This window comes from Lathyrus oleraceus, chromosome 3 (assembly GCF_024323335.1).
Source record: "Lathyrus oleraceus cultivar Zhongwan6 chromosome 3, CAAS_Psat_ZW6_1.0, whole genome shotgun sequence".
NCBI lineage: Eukaryota > Viridiplantae > Streptophyta > Magnoliopsida > Fabales > Fabaceae > Lathyrus > Lathyrus oleraceus.
The window spans coordinates 21,967,603-21,981,547 of record NC_066581.1 but is presented as its reverse complement, the minus strand read 5'-3'; positions in this window follow the sequence as shown (position 1 = coordinate 21,981,547).

Genomic DNA, 13,945 nt, shown 5'->3' with positions numbered 1-13,945 from the left:
TGATGAATTGAACTTGATCCCGATGTTTCGGATGCTTGCATTTCAATGAATGAGATTTCCGAGTACGACTGTGATATTGCTACTATCACTATTTTCTACCCAACTAATCAGATCAGTGTGCCAGAAGCGCAACCCGTGCCACCAGTGCGACGATCTACTATGACCATCACAACCCCTGGTCCTTTACCTTTCACCAGTGAAAGGGCCATTCCGTGGCATTATGGGGGGAGCGTGTATACGCACGATCATAGGGTGGAACGGCCACTGAAAGTAGAAGAGGGTAAGAAGCCTGAACTTGACGGTCTCGCAGTGGATAATATCGGTGGAATCGGCCGATTCACCAGGAGTGGTAGATTGTTCTCACCACCGGTTACCCAAGCTGATAATGCTGATGCTGTGGCAAAAACCAAAGGCAAGCAAGTTGTGAATGAGGGTACCTCTGCACCCCAGGATGGTTCTGAGCCCACTTTTGCAAAGGATGTGGACGAGCTTCTGAGAATCATAAAGAAAAGCGACTACAAGGTAGTCGATCAGTTGATTCAGACTCCGTCCAATATATCCATTCTCTCACTCCTGTTGTGTTCGGAGGCACACAGGGAGGCACTTCTGAAGGTTCTTAATGTTGCATATGTACCTCATGAAATCTCGGTAAACCAACTAGAAGGGATCGTCGCCAATGTGCATGCAAGCAACGGGTTGGGTTTTACCGATTCTGACTTGACACCAGCCGGACGCAATCATAACAAGGCTCTGCACATCTCGATGGAATGCAGAGACACCGTGCTATCGCATGTTCTGGTGGATACAGGCTGCTCTCTCAATGTGCTACCCAAGAGGGCCCTGTCGAGGTTAGAAGTAGAGGGTTTGGTCTTGAAACCTTCAGATCTTATTGTGAGAGCCTTCGATGGTTCTAAGAGATCGGTGTTTGGAGAGGTAGAATTGCCAATTCTGATTGGATCACAAACCTTCAACACTGTCTTCTACGTGATGGATATCAGTCCTTCCTACAGTTGCCTGCTGGGTCGTCCTTGGATCCATAATGCTGGGGCAGTCTCTTCAACTCTACATCAGAAGATTAAGTTTCCAGTCAACGGACGAATTATCACCGTCTGTGGTGAGGAGGACATCCTGGTAAATAACCTGTCTACATTCAAGTATGTAGAAGTAGAAGGAGAAATTCATGAGACTCTGTGTCAGGCTTTTGAGTCAGTTCAAATCAAGGATGCAGCTCCGGTGGAAGAGGTTAAAGCGGGTGTCTCCATCTCATCCTTTAAGCAGGCACAGGCCATGGTGGATTCAGGTGTTGCTCCCGGTTGGGGGCGTCTGTTGGAATTACCAATGAAAGACGACAAGTTCGGGATTGGGTACCAGCCAGCTCTGACTTCTACAACTTCAACACTTCAGACTCATCAGGGGCTGATCACTTTCTCCAGTGCTGGCATCATTCAGTATGGCCAGGTCTCTGCGGTCAACGAAGAAGATGGGGATAGTGATTGTGACATTGACAACTGGGTGCGTCCGAGGATCCCGGGTGAAGTCATCAACAATTGGTCTTCTGAAGAGATTATCCAAGTCACTCTTCTTGAAGAGTAATTTTCTTTTGATTATTCATGCATATCCAAGTCTTACGTTCCGCCCAGGGTGTAATGACTCATTGTAGGGCTCATCTATGTGACACTTGCATTTTTATCATAAATAAAGGACGTATTTTTGCATTCAAATATTTCGTTCCCTGTCTTTCTATTTTTGCAGTTTTTCAAAATAAAAATGGCAATGTTTTGTTTAGTTTTCACTTCGTGTTCACACTCCTAAGCACATACCATCACTCATGCAGATGCACATCACCGGATCCTATTGATAACGTTTCTGCTACGGCTCGTTTCGACTTTGAAAATCCAATTTTCCAAGCTGAAGAAGAGTGTGATGAAGACTGTGAACTCCCTGAAGAACTTACCAAGTTATTAAAACAGGAAGAAAGGGTCATTCAACCGTATCAAGAGCCTACCGAAGTGATTAATCTCGGCACCGAGGACGCCAAGAGAGAAATCAAGATAGGGGCTGCTTTGGGAGATGATGTGAAGAAGGGGTTGATTGAATTGCTGCAAGAATACGTTGACATCTTCGCCTGGTCTTATCAGGACATGCCTGGGCTGGACACAGACATCGTGGTACACCGCTTGCCTCTCAAAGAAGGTTGTCCTCCGGTCAAGACCAGAGATGGCTGTCAAGATAAAGGAAGAAGTGCAAAAGCAGTTGGATGCAGGGTTTCTAGCAGTCACCAATTATCCGTCATGGGTTGCAAACATCGTCCCAGTACCTAAGAAGGATGGAAAGGTACGGATGTGTGTCGACTACCGGGATCTGAACAGAGCTAGCCCTAAAGATGATTTCCCATTACCTCACATCGACGTTTTGGTGGATAATACAGCTCAGTTCTCGGTATTCTCCTTCATGGATGGCTTTTCTGGCTATAACCAAATCAAGATGGCACCAGAAGACATGGAAAAGACAACTTTCATAACCCCATGGGGCACCTTCTGCTACAAGGTGATGTCGTTTGGTCTGAAAAATGCCAGAGCAACATGTCAACGAGCTATGGTGACTCTGTTCCATGATATGATTCATCATGAAATCGAGGTTTATATGGACGATATGATTGCCAAATCTCAGACAGAAGAAGAACATTTGGTGAATTTGCAGAAACTGTTTGAGCGTTTGAGGAAATTCAAACTGAGACTTAATCCGAACAAGTGCACTTTCGGGGTGAGATCGGGAAAATTGTTGGGTTTTAATTTTAGCGGAAAAGGGATTGAGGTGGATCCTGACAAAGTAAAAGCGATACGAGAAATGCCAGAGCCAAGAACAGAGAAGCAAGTCCGTAGTTTCTTAGGGAGGTTGAACTACATTGCAAGGTTCATCTCTCACCTAACAACCACGTGTGAGCCAATTTTCAAATTGCTGAGGAAAGATCAGGCTATCAGGTGGAATGAAGATTGTCAAAGGGCTTTCGAGAAGATAAAAGAGTATCTACAGAAACCTCCAATCCTTATACCTCCAGTTCCTGGGAGACCTCTGATAATGTACCTGTCGGTGACTGAGAACTCGATGGGGTGTGTATTGGGACAGCATGACGAGTCTGGTCGAAAAGAGCATGCCATATACTACCTTAGCAAAAAGTTTACCGACTGTGAAATCAAATATTCGCAGCTTGAGAAAACTTGCTGTGCTTTGGCCTGGGCTGCTCGCCGACTGAGGCAGTATTTGTTGAACCATACTACCTTGTTGATTTCTAAGATGGATCTAGTCAAATACATATTCGAGAAGCCAACTCTCACCGGAAGGGTGGCTCGTTGGCAAATGGTACTGACAGAGTACGATATCCAGTATACATCCCAGAAAGCCATCAAAGGGAGTATTCTGTCGGACTATCTTGCTCAGCAGCCGATTGATGATTATGAGCCGATGAAGTTTGATTTTCCAGATGAAGACATCATGTTCCTCAAGATGAAAGACTGTGAAGAGCCAGTTGTTGAGGAGGGACCTGATCCAAACGAAAAGTGGACTTTGTTGTTTGATGGGGCTGTCAACACCAGAGGAAGTGGAATTGGTGTTGTCATTACAACTCCGAAAGGTGCCCACATACCTTTCACCGCTCGTTTGACTGTTGAGTGCACAAACAATGAAGCTGAGTACGAGGCCTGTATTTTGGGTATTGAGCAAGCCATTGATCTGAGAATCAAGACTCTGGACATCTTCGGAGATTCAGCTCTAGTGATCAATCAAGTGAATGGTGATTGGAATACTCTCCAGCCCACTCTGGTCCCCTACAGAGACTACACGAGAAGACTGTTGACTTTCTTCACAACAGTAAAATTGTATCATATACCTCATGGTGAGAACCAGATGGCAGACGCACTTGCTACTCTATCCTCCATGATCAAGGTAATTCGTTGGAACCATGCTCCCAAGATCGATGTGATGCGCTTTGACAGGGCCGCATATGTGTTTGCTGCTGAACTGGTAGTCGACGACAAGCCTTGGTATCACGATATCAAGTGCTTTCTGAAGAATCAAGAGTACCCTGCAGGGGCATCCAACAATGACAGAAAGACTTTGAGAAGATTGGCAGGCAGTTTCTTCTTGAACAAACACAATGTGCTGTATAAGAGGAACTTCGACATGGTTTTGCTCAGATGCGTGGACAGACACGAAGCGGACATGTTAATGCAGGAAGTTCATGAAGGTTCCTTCGGTACTCATGCCGGCGGACATGCAATGGCTAAGAAATTGTTGAGAGCGGGTTATTATTGGATGACCATGGAATCAGATTGCTTCAAATATGCTCGGAAGTGTCATAAATGCCAGATTTATGCTGATAAGGTGCATGTGCCGCCAAATCCTCTGAATGTGATGACTTCGCCGTGGCCGTTTGCTATGTGGGGCATTGACATGATTGGAAAGATTGAGCCGACAGCTTACAATGGGCATCGCTTCATCCTTGTTGCCATCGACTATTTCACCAAGTGGGTCGAAGCAGCGTCGTTCGCGAATGTCACCAGACATGTGGTTGCCCGTTTCATCAAGAAAGAAATCATTTGTCGCTATGGGATTCCCGAAAGAATCATTACTGATAATGGTTCTAATCTCAACAACAAAATGATGAAGGAGTTGTGTCAGAACTTCAATATTCAGCATCACAATTCTTCCCCTTACCGCCCTAAGATGAACGGCGCTGTTGAGGCGGCAAATAAGAACATAAAGAAGATTGTGCAGAAGATGGTCGTCACGTACAGAGATTGTCATGAGATGCTACCCTTCGCCTTGCACGGGTACCGTACTTCAGTACGTACGTCGATTGGGGCAACCCCTTACTCCCTGGTGTATGGTATGGAAGCAGTCCTACCTGTTGAAGTGGAGATTCCTTCTCTAAGAGTCCTGTTGGATGTCAAGTTAGACGAAGCCGAATGGATTCGGACAAGGTTCAATGAGTTGAGTCTTATCGAAGAGAAGCGAATGGCAGCCATTTGTCATGGGCAGTTGTATCAGAGTCGAATGAAGAGAGCCTTTGATCAGAAAGTGCGTCCTCGTTGTTTCCAAGTCGGAGATTTAGTGTTGAAAAGGATCCTTCCTCCTCAGACAGATCACAGGGGCAAGTGGACTCCTAACTATGATGGACCGTATATTGTCACGAAGGTTTTTGATGGTGGGGCCTTAATGCTTGCAACTATGGATGGTGAAAACTTCACTTCCCCTGTGAACTCAGACGCAGTTAAAAAATACTTCGCATAAAATAGACCCGCTGGACAGTAAAAAGAATAGTCCAGGCAAAAATGGGCATCCCGACGAACCAAGAAAATGAAAAGGTTCGGACAAAAATTAGGGATTAAAAATGAAAAGATCGTACACCCGGTAAGTTGAAAACCTGAAAAGGCAACTTATGCAAAAATGGGTATCCCGGTGGATTGAAAACCCGAAAAGGGCGATCCAGACAAAAGTTAGGGATTAAGCGAATGACTGCATTCTGAGTTAGTTCTGAATCTCATCTCATGTCGATGACTGGAAATTTTCGAAAGGTAGGAAACAGTCCAATCACCTTTTCAGAAGGCTGATCATCTGGAGGATCTTGAAGACGGGCAAGTCATAGCAGAATTGGAACCCAATAGAAATCCATTTCACATTGCCATTAGATTAATTTCTGTTTTTATCTTTTGTGCGATTACCTCTTTCCAGGGATTGCTTCCTGATGTAAATGCCTATTCAGAGGCCATTCAATCAATAAAATCATGTTATTCATCATATCTCTGTTTTCATTTTCATTTTACTGTTTTGTTTGCAAAAATGACGTCCGAATTTTTGATAAACATTGCATCGTGACACATAAGGGCTTTACAGGTACATGCTTAATAAACATTTAAAATTGCTGTAAATTTTAAGTGCGTTGGATCGTCTATTCAGAACAGATACCCTCGGGGCATTTCCTTAAAATCCCCTGCAGATGATCGTGAATATCTTCTCCATTGAAGTCGCCAACAGACGAATTCGGTGTCTTATCCCTGCAGAGCTGATCAGAGTGTTGGATTCTTCAATCCCCAGCAGTTTCTCACCACTGTACTTCCCCAAGCGTTTGTTTCAGGACATACACTCCCCAGTAGAGTTGACAGTGCCGGATTGTATATCCCCAGCGAATTGACAGTGCCAGACTGTATCTTCCCAGCAGAAGTGGCTGCTCCTTAGAGTTCGAGGCTAGATCGATAATCCCAATGCCAGATCCATGGTTTCTTTCCTTGAAGTAGAACCTCGGTACCGTATCAGTGTTTGCTTCCCCTGCTGAGTCATCTCTCGCAGATCGTTGTTTCCAGAACCACTATCGCTTTCCCTAACAGCAGGTTTTCAGTGTCGTTCTCTCCAGTCAGAATCTCGGCATTTCATCATTGCTAGAGCACCGTGTGACGGGTCATTTCCCCACATATTTCTTTGCGATGTGCATCTCCAGCAGCCTTGCTAGAGCCTAAAGGATGGTGATCATTTCCCCAGCAGATCCCCTTGCCTCAGCTTGGCATTCTACCCAGCATTTCGCATCCCTGCATGTAGAATCATATTGCATTGCATTCTCCCAAATCGCGTAGCATTTCCATTTTTATGGAGCATTACGCCATTGAAAAATTCAAACATACGCATGTAAGCATAAAACATTCTCGGTATCCCAAGTGATAAGCTAGAAGTTGTTTCCAGTACTCAGATTGAAGATTGTTCATGACCCACCTTGGTTATCCCCAGCAAGTGTCATTGGCCCATGCGCCGCCTCTATTATCCTTCCCTATTTCTGCCGATGTTGACGGGCATGAAGTTTTCCGGTATCCAAACCGAAGTGGCGTTCAGGCCAGTTTTCCGGTATCGAGACCGAAGTGGCGTTCAGGCCAGTTTTCCGGTATCCAGACCGAAGTGGCATTCATGCCAGTTTTCCGGTATCCAGACCGAAGTGGCATTCAGGCCAGTGTTCCGGTATCCAGACCGAAGTGGCATTCAGGCCAGTGTTCCGGTATCCAGACCGAAGTGGCGCTCATGCCAGTTTTCCGATGTTCAGATCGAAATCCTTTCCAGTATTCAGACTGATGAGCGGCATTCAGGCCATGGTTATTTTTGTGTTACCATTTATTTTGGTATCCAATTTAACATTCCTTGTCGGTATTCAGACGGACTTTCACCGTACCAGACGGATTCTTCTTTCAAGACCACCTCTTTGCCGATTCTGACAGGCATTGTTACTTCACTTCACTTCAGTGCAAATTTTTGGGCTTTTATTGTATTCAATCCCTTGATACCTCGAAAGTACGAAAGCCGCTGCCATCTTCTTTCCGGGTCTCCAGTTGATTGAATAGGGGCAGCTGTAACACCCAAAAATTTGCCCTCCTCATTCATGCATTCACTTTTTTAGGTCATTTAGCATTTCATACCACATTGCATCATGTCAATCGGAATTAGCTCCAAGAAGCTCGGACATCATCCAGGACACTTTGTGGGTTCTACTTAGACGATCAGTCAACACAAGGAAAAGACTTGAGGTACTACCAACAGGGCCAGATGGGGCCTATTCACCGTGCAAATCGCCAGGCTGGAAGAAGCAAGAATCTGCTGCTGAGCTATCATGCTCGCTAGGCGAGCAGATGCTTCGCCTAGCGAAAAGTACTGCCATGTTCGCTAGGCGAGTAGGTCCTTCGCTAGGTGAAGGGCGCGCACTTCAGAAAACACTACGCCAAATAAGGGAAAAGAGGGCGCTTTTTTTGGCCTATAACAGCGCTTTAAAGCGCCCTCTAATCTGGCGCTGGCATAGGTAAAGACAGCGCTTTTTTTCCTAGTGAAAGCGCTGTCTAAAGTGGCTCTTTAAGCCCTTTAAGGGCCACTTTAGAGGGCGCTTTTTAAAAAAAAACGCCCTCTAAAGTGGAAACATTTAAGGGTTTAGAGGGCGCTTTTACTGGAAAGCGCCCTCTAAAGTGGAAACTTTTAAGGATTTAGAGGGCGCTTTCCAGTAAAAGTGCCCTCTAAACCCTTAAATGTTTCCACTTTAGAGGGCGCTTTTTTTAAAAAGCGCCCTCTAAAGTGGGTGGTTATTTAAATTTTTTTTTTTAAAAAGCGCTATATTTTTTTATTTATTTTAGACAACCTGTATATTGAAGCAGTACACCCAAAACTATATAATTTGAAGCCCTTTTTCACACATTGCATTCAACAAGCCTTATATACAACAATCCATACATATACAACAATCCACTGATATATAATCATTTAACTTCTAAAGATTCTATATACAACCAATTCATAACTTAAAAAGAAATAAAACTAAGTAGCAAAAGCATCTCTGAGATGTATGTTTTTTTTTCTAGCAGCAGTCTTCTTAGCAACAACCTCTTTTTGTTCAATATCAATAGCATGAACCTAAAATATCATAAAATTAGTTAGGTGATGTATAAGATCAAGAATTAACATTTTCTATGCATAAATATCATATAATTGTGTTTATACCTTTTTTTTTGATGCAACTGACTCGATTTGTTGCGTAATCCCCTTATATTTTTTGTCTCTTATCTTTTGAAGATAGAATTGATATTTGTTTAGATGGACATGTTCCATTGTCATAGAGGGATACTTTCAAATATCCAGCATCATCATCTACGCGAATGAGGCTTGACGACAATGGAACATCTTCATCTAAACAAATATCAATTGATACTTTCGAGTATCCCTTGCCCCTTGCACGAATGATTGACTTCATAATAGCCATTTTACCTGTAATAAAGAAAACAATTAAAATCAGATGACAAATGTAAAAACAATTAAAATCATAAAAGTCATTTTACCTGTAATAAAGAGCACAATTAAAATCATTTGACCTGTACCTTTTTCACTAAGTTCTCTTTCTTTTCTTGGTTGGAATATGTTCTACATGTCTCTTAACAACACGGACGGTTGGATTGATCCAAATACCCTCATTATGATCATTTCTAATATATGAATCATTTGATATAATATTCTCATCTTGATCATTTCTGGTAAACGATTCAATCTCAACATCAATATCACCTTGATCTCCAGTGTTTTCATCAATTACTTTGTTGGAAAAAAGAACTATAGACCATTTCGTACTTTTCGGATCATTGACATAGAACACTTGTCTAGCTTGAGAGGCTAGAATAAAAGACTCATCTTTGTATCCCACCCTATTAAGATCCACTTGCAAAAATCGTGACTTATCCATTCGAATGCCGTTATTATTTTCAACCCACTTGCAACCAAATATAGGAATCTGAAACTTCTCATAATCAAACACCCAAATGCGCTCGATAACACCAAAATACGACAGATTTGCAAATTTGGGGTTTAAGTCCTTCACACTTGATATGTGCATTGCTTTAGCTACCACGGTGACACCACTATTCTGCATAGTACTTTTATCATCTTGTTCTTTGGTATAAAATGTGTATCCATTAATCGCGTATGCGCTATAAGAAAAAACATGGAAACTTGGACCATATGCTAAGCATCTCAACCTTTCTGTTATTGAAGCGGGATCTGAATAATACTTTGAATAAATATGATCCTTAAACCAAGGTATAAAACATCGATTGTGCTCTCGTACTATCCAATTTTCATTTCTATTGGGATTTAAACCTCGGAGAACATCCTTGTGAATTTCAACATACGGCTCAACCTCATTCTCATTGTGCAGAACATACAAATGCACTTGATCCCGTTCGACCCTTGATACTGCCACGATTTTATTTCCAATTAGATTTTTTCCTTCTTTCTTTTCGACAAGCTGAGACTTGGGGAGTCCGATTGACTGAACATTAGAAAAATATTCAGTACAAAACTCAATCGCTTCTTCAACAATGTATCTTTCAACCATACAACCTTCTGGTCGACTTCGGTTCTTCACGTACCCTTTTAATATTTTCATATAACGTTCAACAGGGTACATCCATCTCATATAAGCTGGTCCACACAATTGTGTCTCTTTCACAAGATGAACAACTAGATGTACCATTATGTCAAAAAATGATGGAGGAAAAAACATTTCAAGCTCACACAAAGTAATAACGATTTCTTTTTGCAACATTGGTAAGATCGCAGGATTAATCACCTTACTGCAAATTGACTTGAAGAAAGAACACAACTTAGTTATAGAGCTTCTTACTTTTTTTGGAAGAATAGAACGTATACCTATTGGGAGAAAATGTTCCATTATAACATGGCAATCATGGGTCTTTAAACTCTTTAACTTGAGGTCTTTCATAGACACAAGTCTTCTAATATCTGAAGAGTACCCTTCTGGAACTTTAACTTCACTTAGAAACTTACACAATGTTTTTTTCTCCTTTCTAGATAGAGTATAAGCAGCAGGCGGTAGATATGTTCGTTTTCCTTTCTTCAAGGGTCCTAATTCAGTTCTTATTCCCATCGCTATCAAGTCCTTTCTTGCCTTAAGGCCATCCTTAGACTTTCCTTGTATATTGAGTAACGTGCCAATAACACTTTCAAATACATTTTTTTCAATATGCATAACATCAAGAAAATGTCTCACATACAAGGACTTCCAATACGGCAATTCAAAAAAAATTGACCTCTTCTTCCACCCACTTTTGACAAGTGTGTGGGCAAAAGGCTTGCCAAACTGAGTATCCAAATCTTTCACCTTTTCAAAAATTTGATCACCCGTCAATATAGGTGGAGCTCTGCCTTGTTCTGTCTCTCCATTGAACGCCTTTCTCCATCCACGGTAGTGATGATTTGAATTTAAGAATCTCCGATGACCGAGAAAGACATTCTTCTGACCAAACTCCAAGCGCTTCCAATCTGTTTTATCTTCACAAATAGGACACGCACATTGACCTTTTATGCTATACCCTGATAGATTTCCGTATGCTGGAAAATCATTAATTGTGCCAAACAACATCGCCCTCAAGTTGAAACTTTCTTTCCTATATCCATCATAAACCTCCACACCGGTCTCCCACAAAATCTTTAAATCTTCGATTAAGGGCTTCAAGTACACGTCTATGTCATTCCCTGGTTGTTTAGGTCCAGAAATCAACATAGACAACATCATGTACTTACGCTTCATACATAGCCATGGAGGTAGGTTATAAATCATAATAATCACAGGCCATGTACTGTGTGAGATACTCTGGATACCGTGTGGGTTCATTCCATCAGTAGATAATGCCAAGCGAAGGTTTCTTGATTCTTCTCCAAATTCAGGATAATCATTATCAATTTTCAACCACTGTGGTGAATCTGCCGGATGTCGATACTTTCCATCTATAATTCTTTCATCTGCATGCCAGGTCAAGTGTCTTGAATCGGTTTCACTACGAAACATGCGTCTAAATCTCGGAATAACAGGAAAATACCACAAGACTTTTGCTGGAGACAACTTGTTCTTAAATCGCGAGACACCGCATTTAGGACACTCATTTAACGATGCATACTCATTTCGAAACAAAACGCAATCGTTTGGACATGCATGTATCTTATCATAGCTCATGCCAATAGAGCACAACATCTTTTTGGTCTCATATGTTCGATTGGGAAGAACATTATCCTCAGGAAGCATATCTTTCAAAAGGGCTAATAACTCTGTGAAACTTTTATCCGACCATCCATTGCCCGCCTTTAAGTTGTACAACTTTAATACCGCAGACAATCTTGTGAATTTAGTGCAACCATCATACAAAGGTTTCTCTGCATCACTTACCAACCTCTCAAACATTTCGGGACAATCCTTAAGATCTCCTTCAAGTGCTTCTGCAATCTCTTCAACTCGATCACAATCGTATGTATCTGCGCCACTATAGTTTGAGGCATAGGTCGTACTATCACCCGGTTCAACATTCTCGTTACTTTTCTCACCATGCAAATTCCAACATGTATAACTTCGATCAATTCCATGCCTCATTAGATGCGATGTCAACTGAACTGCGTCAACCCGTTTCCCATAACAACAACCCAAGCAAGGACATATCATTCTACTGGGGTCTTCGGCGTGCGTAACGGCAAACTTAACGAATTCTGATACCCCATTCTCGTACTCTCTCGACAATCGATTGGAAGACATCCATGTATTATCCATTACTAATTAGAATAAATAAAAAACAATTTCAGAAGAGTTCAAACACATTCGGACCTAGGTTTCTAATGATACTAGTGTTGACACAAAATCAGATGTTCATAGGTCGTATAACCCTAACTACTGGGTAATGTAGTCCCATTGCATGCGCTAAAACAAAGCTAAAACAAAGCAATAGTAAACGCGCAGCTAAAACAAAGCAATAGTAAAACAATAGCATAAAACTGAAATTGGGCAAAGCTAAAACAAAACAATAGTAAAAGTAATAATGTTGCATCGTGTACCTTTGATTGGTAGAAGGATGAAACGCGCAGTAATAATGTAGATCTAACAGAGGTGGAAGGAAAACGCCTTAGAATCCTAACGTGAAAAAGAACGAAAATAACAGAGAGTGAAATAACAAAACGCGCAGTATGTTATAATTTTAATGTTTACTAAAGGGGACCTTAGAGGGCGCTTGTGGAAAAAAAGCGCCCTCTAAAGGGGGCCTAAGAGGGCGCTTATGGAAGCGCTCTCTAAGGCTTTCCAAAAGCGCTTTATAAGCTGGAAATGCACATGGACTTATAACAGCGCTTTATTAAAAGCGCCCTCTAAGGTATCTCCTCCTTATTTTTTCGCTTCACCTTAGAGGGCGCTTTATTAAAAAAGCGCCCTCTAAAGGGGGCCTATGAGGGCGCTTATGGAAGCGCTTTCTAAGGCTTTCCAGAAGCGCTTTATAAGCTGGAAATGCACATGGACTTATAACAGCGCTTTATTAAAAGCGCCCTCTAAGGGTAACCTTAGAGGGCGCTTTCTAAAAAGCGCCATGTATTGTTGTCCCTCTATCTCCTCCTTATTTTTTCGCTTCACCTTAGAGGGCACTTTATTACAAAAGCGCCCTCTAAAGTGCGCTGTCTATTGCTCCTTATTTTTTCGCTTCACTTTAGAGAGCGCTTTTGTAATAAAGCGCCCTCTAAGGTGCGCTGTCTATTCCAGTTTTTGGCGTAGTGAAATATCAGAAAGATTTTGGGCTTGAGCTGCCCTCATTTGAGCCCACTACCCACGAAATCAGTCTATAAATATAAGAGTTGCAGTAGAGGACTAAACACTTGGAGTTTCACTAGAGTTTCACCGAAGAAAGGTCTTGAGAGAAGGAGACCTAGGAACTACTCTGCAGCAATCTTCAGGCAGCTCTGAGAAGTTCACTCCGATTCACACACTCTTTTGCCTCCGCCTCACGCAAACCCTAACAGAGCTTTGCAAATCTAGCCGCGCCGTTCGATCGGCCTCTCTCATCAGGTATGCCTTTGTTCCTATTACTCTATGCGTGGAATTTGAATACTATGAATGCATGAGGTAACATCAGGTTTTGCACACGGGTTTATGTTTGCGTATGAGTATGTGAATAGTGTCTTGAATGTTTAATAATTTCGTTTCCGAAATGAATGCCATAGGGTTCGGAACCCTTAAAATCGTACTATTATCGATGGGAAATTCAAAACCCGCAGGCGCTCGCTAGCCGCTTCGCTAGGCGAGCACGCAGCAAAGCTTCGCTAAGCTTTCGCCAGGCGATGCAGTAGCGAACGCAACAGTTTTCGTTTTTTCTTTGTTCTGTTTGTTCTAACCTGTCTTGTGTTGCCATGGCATTGTTTTCCTTAGATTTCATCTTGTTTGTCTCACCTTTTGTCGAGTTTTTGTGAGGACTCACATACTCTTGCAGGGATACCATGCGGATGTTTATTCTGATTACTCGTATTGACTGATTTTCTTTGATGGTCTAGCTGGAGAGATCTCAGGGTTGCTAATCCTTTAATTGCTGTCACTTCGGATCTCTATCCGTGT